At 41.9% G+C, this 10,001-nt stretch overlaps 1 pseudogene; it reads left to right on the top strand.

The window, feature by feature from the left end:
- Positions 1–3,338: 3,338 nt before the first annotated feature.
- On the top strand, positions 3,339–9,277 carry LOC110161297 (angiopoietin-related protein 4-like; annotated as a pseudogene).
- The last annotated feature ends 724 nt before the right edge of the window (positions 9,278–10,001 follow it).

Below are 10,001 nucleotides of genomic sequence, written 5' to 3'. Positions count from 1 at the left end.
CCGTGTTGACAGGAAAACCCCCGAGCCCCCCCCCTCCCTCCTCTGTGTGTACAGTACGAGCCCCCTCCCTCCTCCTCCTCGCCTCTGGAGCATCCCTCTGCCTCGTGGTCCTCGTGTGCTCGGGGAGTGACTGTAGCGTGGTGAACTTTTACCCACTTCTCACACGCCGCATTCCTCCACATTCATAAAAGAGGAGGCAGGGCTGAGGGGACTTCTGTTTTTGCTGCTGTCAACATCTGTGTGGCGTCTGGGAACGATCGGAGCTGATGAAACCAGAGACGAGCTCGACGCGCCGGGACAGAGCAAAACAAAACTCATCTTTATCATTACCAGTAGTTTGTACGACCATAAATAAAAACTAAAATCCAAACTTTTTTCATTCTTATTACTGGTTATTTTGTACAATCATAAACCATGAACTTTGTTCATTCTTTATCATTATTATGAGTTTGTACGACCATAAACATACAGAAAAATCCCGCACACCGTCTTACTTGCAAACTGTGAAATTTATTAGGACAAACCGTGCAACGTTTCGGCACTAGGCCTTCGTCAGGCAAACAGAATGAGAGCTCAGGTGGCCATCTTAAATAGGGTGTGGCAAGCACCCAAGGGTGACAGGTCATAAAGAAACACAAAACCCCATCATTCAAAAAACAAAGACAGTCAACATATAGTGTAATAATAATACAAATAATAATAATGAAATCATCATATAACGATCATAGAATAATATTAGAAAAGTAAGAAGAATATATGGATACATATACGACCATAAACACAAATATATTTGTATATAACTGAAATATGTTTAACACGTTAGAATGAGTCATCAGTCTTTATTCACTCTAAGATCCTCAAAACCAAACACTAAATATTCAATATTATCTTTATCAAGGTAGATTTAAAAAAAAACTTGCAGTAAAAAGCTCATTTTTAATGATGCAAGGTCATTTGAACCAGTTCACCTGGAATCTGACGGAAACATGTGTCTGAGGGCCACATTTGGACCACAGTTTGGACCTGCTGGTCCTGACCCTTTGTTAATATTTGTTAATCGTTACTAAAATATCAGTTTGGCACAAGTTAATAGGTTTTTCATCATTAAACTAAACTTTATTTGTTTGCATTATTAACTATTACTATGAACTAATATCATATTAATATTTGTTAATCGTGAACTAAATGTCTTTTTGTAATAATCGAGAGACTCACTGTCTCATTAATGAATGTATCAAAAATAGTTGTAAATAGTTCATAATTACTGTTCCAACAGGAAAAGCAGAGGCAAAGTTTAATAACAGTTCAGTAATAATGTGTCATCGTAACCGAAATGTGATATCGTATCGTCAAAGGTCTCGATATATCGTCGTCACAGTATATCGAGTTCATTTGTTTAAATGCACTGACGGCTAAGAAACACTGGGAACTACATATCCCATGATTCATTTCAGTGCAGACAACATGAAGAAATGTGTTTTTTTTTACTTTACTTCTTGGTCTTATGACAGTATTGATTTGCATTGAGTCTTTTAAAAGCAGTAAGTCTCCTGTTTACAATAGTTTCTCCAAAATATCACAATAAATATCATAGAAGTGTATGGAGGAAATATCATGTGAGTCTTGACTGTCGTTACATCTCTACTCATTAACTTTTATATTAACATATAGTTTGTAAATAAACATTTAACATTTAAATGATGTAAAAAATATCTATTAATTAGTGTCAAAAAGACATTTAGACTATTAACAAATATTAGTACAATATTAGTTCATAAACTGTTTTCAGTTACAACAAACATTAATACACAGATTTCATGAAAACAACTAATGCTTAGTCGACAGTGTTGGGGAGTAACAGATTACAAGTACTGGAGTTATGTAATCAGAGTACAAATTATGCGTAACTGTATTCAGTTACAGTTACTGTTTCAGTGACTGGTAATTGGATTACAGTTACTTTGTTGAAATAAATGGATTACATGGAGGTGTTTTCCTGTTTTCACATTTTGGGCTAAACCAGGACTAAACCAGGTCTAAACCAGGTCTAAACCAGGACTAAACCAGGTCTAAACCAGGTCTAAACCAGGTCTAAACCAGGTAAACCAGGTCTAAACCAGGTCAAACCAGGTCTAAACCAGGACTAAACCAGGTCTAAACCAGGAAACTAAACCAGGTCTAAACCAGGACTCTAAACCAGGACTAAACCAGGTCTAAACTAGGTCTAAACCAGGTCTAAACCAGGTCTAAACCAGGACTAAACCAGGTCTAAACCAGAACCAGGTAAACCAGGTCTAAACCAGGTCTAAACCAGGACTAAACCAGGTCTAAACCAGGTCTAAACCAGGTCTAAAGGACTAAACCAGGACTAAACCAGGTCTAAACCAGGTCTAAACCAGGACTAAACCAGGTCTAAACCAGGACTCTAAACCAGGTCTAAACCAGGTCTAAACCAGGGACTAAACCAGGACTAAACCAGCCTAAACCAGGAAAACCAGGTCTAAACCAGGACTAAACCAGGACTCTAAACCAGGTCTTACTAAACCAGGTCTAAACCAGGACTAAACCAGGACTAAACCAGGTCTAAACCAGGACTAAACCAGGTCTAAACCAGGACTAAACCAGTCTAAACCAGACTAAACCAGGTCTAAACCAGGTCTAAAACCAGGACTAAACCAGGTCTAAAACCAGACTAAACCATAAAACCAGGTCTAAACAGGTCTAAACCAGGACTAAACCAGGACTAAACCAGGACTTAAACCAGGGGCAATTTGAAGAAAACAAACATGAATTTTCAGGATGTGGTTGGTACATTCATGTCATTTTAAAAACTATGACGATGTCAAGTAATCCAAAGTATTCAGATTACATTACTCACTTTAAGTAATTTAATGGATTACGTTACAAACTACATTTTGGGGTATGTAATCTGTAATCTGTAGGGGATTACATTTTAAAAGTCAAACTTCCCAACACTGTTAGATAATAATGAAAAAGTATTAACTTGTGCCAAACAGATATTTTAGTAAGAATTAACATTTACAAACAAAGGCTTAGGTAATGATTAGTTTGCTGTTTTTTATGGCGTCTTATTGTAAAGCTTGACCCAAAACCGTGTTGTAAATATAGACTCCACTCCTCTGGGACGGCTTTATGTTCGTAATCCACGACTTCTCTTGCATCATGGCCCCCTCCCTTCCCCTCTTCCACTGTTGCACCGTTCCAGGCACACATCCCTCCTCCTCCTCCTCCTCCTCCTCCTCCTCCTCCTCCTCCTCCCCCTCGGCCGTGGATATAAACACGCTCCTGCCCTCTTCTCCTCAAACCACTCTAGAAACTCCGACCAAACCACTACAACCACCATGACTGCCCACCTGACTTCGGCGTCGCTGCTGCTGACCGCCCTCGCCCTCGCCCTCGCCGTGAGCGGGTTCCCCACGGGCGGCCGGGACAAGCACGCCTCCTGGGACGACGTGAACGTGGTGGCCCATGGTCTGCTGCAGCTGGGCCAGGCGCTGAAGGAGCACGTGGACAAGAGCCGGACGCAGATGAGGGAGCTGGACGCCGGGCTGAGGGGCGTGAACGGGACGCTCCGGAGCCTGCGGGAGGAGCGGGGGGAGCGGGCCGACGGGGAGCTGAGCGACAGGGTGCGGAGGCTGGAGCAGAGGGTGCAGGAGGTGCTCGGGAAGGCGATGCCGGATAGTAACTCCAGCGATGATTCCAAAGTTCCTCTCGTGCAGGTAAAGACGGAATACTTTTACTTCTTTCTACTCCTTCTACTATTTATACTCCTGCTTCTTCTGCGGCTCAGATTTTATGGTTAGGATCAACTTTATCGGAAGTTTCTCTGGGTTAAACGTGTCAGGAGCAGTAGGAACATCTCCAGATCTCCTTCTAGTCTTGGTCAGGACTCCTTTAGAAACATGGAAGATCTGACTTGGGGTTCAAGTTTGGACTAAATGAAGGAAAGTGGAGTGTCTAGAAGAAACCCACCTGGAAAAACAGAAGCAAAAGCGCAGTAGAAGAGCAGTAGTAAGCAGTAGTATCGTTAGTAGTTTGTGTATTTGTGCAGCGTAGAAACCTTCTAAGAATTGTGTTTTGTCGCGCAGAGGATGATGGCGGCGCAGAACCGACGCATCGACCAGCTCGTGGAGAAGATCAAGCAGCAGCAGGACAAGCTGGAGAAGCAGAGCGTCCACCTCCAGGCGCTGCAGAGCAAGGTCAGCCCCGTCACACTATAAATTTGGACCTCGACATGATCCTATTCGACCCGCGAGATCAAATCAAATACGTATTCGAGCTCAGATTTGATCGGCTATAGAGACATTTATTTAAAATGTTGTTATTATTTTATTTTACGCTTGTTCTGGATTCAATATTTAAGCAAAACTATTATTAAACATTTATTTTAATACGAAAAGGTTTAACTCAAAACCAACGCACCACAATACATGTTAAAAGTGCGTTGTTTTTGTGAAGTATATATATATTTTTTAGAACTTTTTTAGAACCTCTGCGGTCTCCAACGGGCGACTGACACGGGAAGTTGAACAACCAAAATAAAATACACACGGGAGCAGCGCGCACTTGTGGTTTTCCAAAATAAAACGTGATAAAAAAATGATAAAATACAACCAGGAAATAGTAACATGTGGTTTTAACTCACTTACAATTGAAATTTGTCAGTAAATATTTAGTTTGACCCATGACTTAGTCCCAGTTTTTAATTTTGGCCTCTGTGAATCTGAGTTTGACATCGTTGATCTACACTTTTACACATTTTCTCTGACTCTGAGACTCCTAGTGCCTCCGCTCAGTTTCATTTCTCTCCAGCGATTAGTTCAAGAATCAGAATAAACTAGACGGTTCAGGCACCGGCCAATCAGCGAAGAGTCAGACATTCTTTGTTGGCGACGATTCACGAGATCGAGGATTTAAAGCCGGAACGAAGAGAACGTTTGGTGAATTTTATCAAGGAGAAAGACGTTATTGTTCTTCTTCCTACGGGATTTGGCGCGTTACATACGTCACGACCAAACAGAAGCGATTGGTTAAATAAAAAAAGTACGAATCCTAATGCTGCGAGGTCAGACGGTTTCTACGAAGTGAAAGACTCTGTGGCTGTAGTTTCTGAGTTTGTTTCGTTTCATTTCCAGGTCGGACAAAAGAGGATGAAGTCTTTCCGGCGCAGACACGACCTGATGCTGCAGAACGACGACAACCAGACAAAAGGTGAGACGGGTTTCATCTCTTACGCTTTTTCTCCACGGGCGTAACGATATCCAAGTCTCGCGAAACGATATTGTCACGGTATGAACCTCACGCTACGAAAGGATCACGTTTAGGGATGTAACAAAATCCCAAATCTCTCTGTACGATATTTTCACGATACACATCTCACGGTACGATATTTATTGCGATATTTTGTGGAGGCTGTGAAAAAAAAAACTGTTAAAATGTTCCTTTTTCTTCTTAAAATGCCTCGACAAGACTTAAAAGTGTTAGAACTGTAATTTCTTCTTGTCGTCTGCAGTGAAATGGAGCAAAGGATCATGGTCTATGTAGTTCCCTCTGTTTTTTTTTAGCTATTGCTGCACCATAACTCTTCATTTAAGCAAAGAGATTGTATTTCGATATATTGTGATGGTCCACGAATCTTAAATACTGCTTTTTCAAATTTTACTTTAAACAGAGTGGTCTTAAAAGTCAAGATCTTAAATTTCATGTTCCTTAAGGCCTTAAAACGTCTTAAATTATGTTGTAAAAGTCTTATTTTTTCACAAATTTCTTCAATTTCATTCGCCTAGTTTTTTGGAGTGAAAAATGGAGAGTTTCAAAGCGTAAACGATAAAAAAAAACGATCAAAAGATGGGAAGTGTAGGTTTGATCCACAGCGGCTCTTAGATTCTTGTTGTTCGGTCATGATTAGAACTGGATCTGGTGTTTTTCTTCGCTTAATTGTCCGAACTCGGTCTTAATTTTCATCTAAGTGGTCTTAAAAAGGTCTTCAAAATTCTTAAATTTGTGGTAGTCAAACCTGGGGATCAAACGAATAGAACTGTAGAGTATTTGTACGCAACTATTGCTTAAAATTCATGATACTTTTCGTGGCAATTGTGCGTTTTGAAGCCGAGTTTCAGGACCGTACAAGTTTCGTCCAGACCAAACACAGCTGAGCTCCATCCGTCATCTAAAAATCTCTTTTGCTGACATAAATCCGTCGCGCCCACACAGCCCGGCGCTCGAACAAAACAACTTTTACATCCTCGCTTCTGGGTCAAGTTTTGCGCAACGACGGCTTCACCTTTGCACTTCACGTTGGCACAGAGATCGACACCGGGGTTAAACTATAACCAGCGGGGCCAAAACAGCGCGATAAAACCTGGCGCTTTAAACTCATGTGTTTGTTTGGTTTGCGCTGCAGGTTTTGCCAGAGATTGCCACGAGCTGTTTGTCCAGGGTCAGAGGAAAAGCGGAGTTTACCTGATCCAACCGGACGGCTCCAGGCCCTTCAGCGTCCTCTGTGACATGACACAAGGTAAAAACAGATCGATTTTGTTTGTTTTTTTAGCACTTAAAACACTGAAATGACAGAAAACTTCAAAACTGCTTCGCCACGAGACAAATAATAACTTAAAAATGTAAAAAAGTTTGAATCTTTCTTCTGATCTACTACAAAAACATTCAGCACAGCGTTGTAGTAATGTTATAGACGGTAGAAATGCATAAATAAAAGACTTTTAATAAGAGTTTCCGTGTTCTTCTGTAGACGGAGGATGGACAGTGATCCAGAATCGCTTCGACGGCTCCCAGAGTTTTGACCAGACCTGGAACGACTACAAAACCGGATTTGGAAGCCTCACCGGTAAGAATTTACTTTATACTCTGATTTATATTGTGGACACCAGGGGTCTCCAACCTTTTTTTCTTCCGGCGAGCTACTTTTACAAAACCAAAATGCCAAAGAGCTACAGGAGATTGAGTAAAAATAAAAGCCACGGCGAGCCTTAGACAGGATACAGTTAGATGTTTACAAAAATGTACCTATTATCCATTTATTAGTGAACAAATTTAGGCATTAAAATTATCGACGGGCAATTTCATTTCTCTCCAGCGACTAGGTCAGGAATCGGAATACATTACAAGGTTCGCAAAAACTCCGGAAGTGCGAGTCCGGGCACCAGCCAATCAGCGAAGACACAGACATTCTTTATTGGCAACGATTCCCGATATTGAGGTTTTAAAGCTTTAACAAAGAGAATGTTTGGTTGAATTTTATCAAGAGGAAAGACGTTATTGTCCTTCTTCCTACAGGATTTTGATTGGTTAAATTTAAAAAAGTCCCCACCTACCGTCGAGCGAACGAATCCTAATGCTGCGAGATCAGATGGTTTCCAGCAAGTGAAACTGTCTGATGAATCAGGCTTTTAAAATTACACATTCACAGTGAGTTTTACTTTTCAGCACAATACGTATAATTTAGAAATCCTTTGGCGAGCTACTGGGAAGGAGGTGGAGAGCTACAGGTTGGAGACGCCTGTTGTACATTGTACTTTTTACACATTTAAAATGCTACAGAAGTATTACAGTAAATAAATTTATAATATCACTACATTTTTATAAATTCTGGTCATCACAGCTGCCACAATTTTAGCCCAAAATTAAAACTAAAACTAAACGTAAAACAAAACCTGATCATACTGTTACTTTGCTCCAATCAAAACATGATATTTTGTTGCTGTAATTGTTAATCGCTATGGAAACAGTCCTAATTTTTAGACCAGGGGAGTCAAACTCAAATTCACATTGGGCCAAAATTAAAAACTGAACTAAGTCGTGAGCCAAACTAAATATTTACAGAAAAATTTCTACAGCATCTGCATGTTTTCTCTTCTTTCGAGATATGTAATTTTAAAGTTTTCCTTAATTTTCTTAGTTTTGCTTAAACATTGAATCCAGAACAAGCAGAATATAAAATAATAACAACGTTTTAAATAAATATGTCTCTAGTTCAACCGAAGATGATAGAGATGATCTACGTTTACATGATGACGTCTGAACAGAAACGCAAAAGTGGCGTCACGTCTTCACTTTTTATTCCGCGTTTAGACAAGAGTTTTTGGGAGGAAATCTGCGTCTCGGTGGTGATGTATGTGACGTAAACGTGTACGCGACATGAGCAGATCCGACCAGAGTTTTGCGTCTTGGGCAGTGTAGACGAAAACACTACGACGAAGTGTTTTCAACTTTTACATTCTGGAGGATGGTTTCAGATTTTTGCGCTTTTAAGCCTCAAAAACGCCGTCACCGTCTAAACAAAAGACACTTCCAATTAAATATTTTGTCGTTTTTACCCAGAAGCGTCCTCGTGTAAACAAACCCTCAGTCTGACACGTCTATGATTTTATTTGTACCTCCAGAGAAACTAACTCTTGACAAAAAATGTGCTTGTTTTTAGGTGAGTTCTGGCTCGGTTTGGAGCACGTCCACGCTCTGGCCAGACAGGGGCGCTACACGCTGCAGGTGGAGCTCTCCGACTGGTCCCGGCAGAGTCACGTGATGAGCTCGGAGTTCCAGCTGGACGGAGAGGACGGGCAGTTCTCGCTCCACCTCGGCCCAGAGTCGGGAGCGTCTCTGGGGGGACTGTTCAGCGCCGGTTCCTCTGGTTCCTCCGGGCTGCCCTTCTCCACCCGACCGGGACAACGACCTCAGCGCGGGGGACAACTGTGCACAGACTCACTCAGGTAACAGAAAGACCTCATGTAGACTTGGGCTGGTCCTGTTCTAGTCCTGGTTTAGTCTCTGGTTAGTCTTAATTTGACGGTCAGAAGTCAGAATATTAAACGGTTTCGTCGGTTTCGTTGCAGGAGGTTGGTGGTTCGGCGGCTGCGGAGACTCGAACCTGAACGGAGAATTTCCCAGCAGCCTCGGCTCTTCACGGGGAATGTTCTGGACCACGTCAGGAGCAGCGTCAGGGCTGAGGTCCACCGTGATGAAGATCGCTCCGGTCGTCTTCAAACACTGATCCAGAACAAAAGACTGATCCAGACCAAAGACTGATCCAGACCAAAGACTGATTCCAAACCAAGACTGATCTACTGTGACCTCCTGTTGACCTCTGAGCACTGACCTTTACTGTCACATTGGCAGGTGAAGCTCGTATTCCCTCCGCGAGGGAGAATCATGCACAATATTTAAGTCTGACGATGTTCTAGTCAGAGAAATATTTTTCTATGGTCAATGTAAATGTTTGTGTTTTGAAATTTTGTATTTTATACGGTTGTTTTGAAAATAAAAATGTGTTTTAAATCAAGAAATCTCGTGTGGTGGATACTAGGGATGTAACAATAACCGAAATACTGTGACGTCGTATCGTCAGGACCATCACAATATATCAAATTTCCAGTTTCTTCGCTTGAATGAATAGCAAAAGGAAAAAAAAAAAAACAGAAGGAACTACATAGACCATGATCCTTTGCTCCATTTCAACACCTGAAGAAATAAAAGTTCTAAGCATTTTTAAATCTTAGTTCTTTGGGTTACGTTTTATCAAGGCATTTTAAGAGGAAGAGTATTCACAGTTTTGTTCACTTCCACAAAATATTGCAATAAGTATCGTTCCATGAGATGAATATTATGAAAATATCGTATTGAGAGATTTTGATATTGTTACATTTCTAGTGGATAATCATATTCTTCCTCACATCCATTTCCATTTTCTTCCGTTATCCGGGGCCGGGTCGGGGGCATCAGTCTAAGCAGAGACCCTCAAACTTCCTTCACCCCGACCGTCGACTGCTGCCCACGTCTCTCTGCACCGGCCCCATATGGATCCTCCTGCGGGTGCTGGGCCCACGTGAGGACGGCCCCATGTCGCTCCTTCGAGCTGAGCCCGTCCAGGCCCTGTGGGGGAAGGCCCGGCCACTAGGCGCTCGCTGGTGAGCACCCACCCCAGGCCTGGCTCCAGGGTTGGGCCCTGGTAATGCCTCCGGGCGACGTCG

This window comes from Boleophthalmus pectinirostris, unplaced genomic scaffold (genome assembly GCF_026225935.1).
Source record: "Boleophthalmus pectinirostris isolate CB_2022bp ecotype Guang Dong unplaced genomic scaffold, ASM2622593v1 HiC_scaffold_7, whole genome shotgun sequence".
Taxonomy (NCBI): Eukaryota; Metazoa; Chordata; class Actinopteri; order Gobiiformes; family Gobiidae; genus Boleophthalmus; species Boleophthalmus pectinirostris.
The sequence above is the reverse complement of the archived record's forward strand: the minus strand, read 5'-3'. Positions and strand labels throughout refer to the sequence as shown.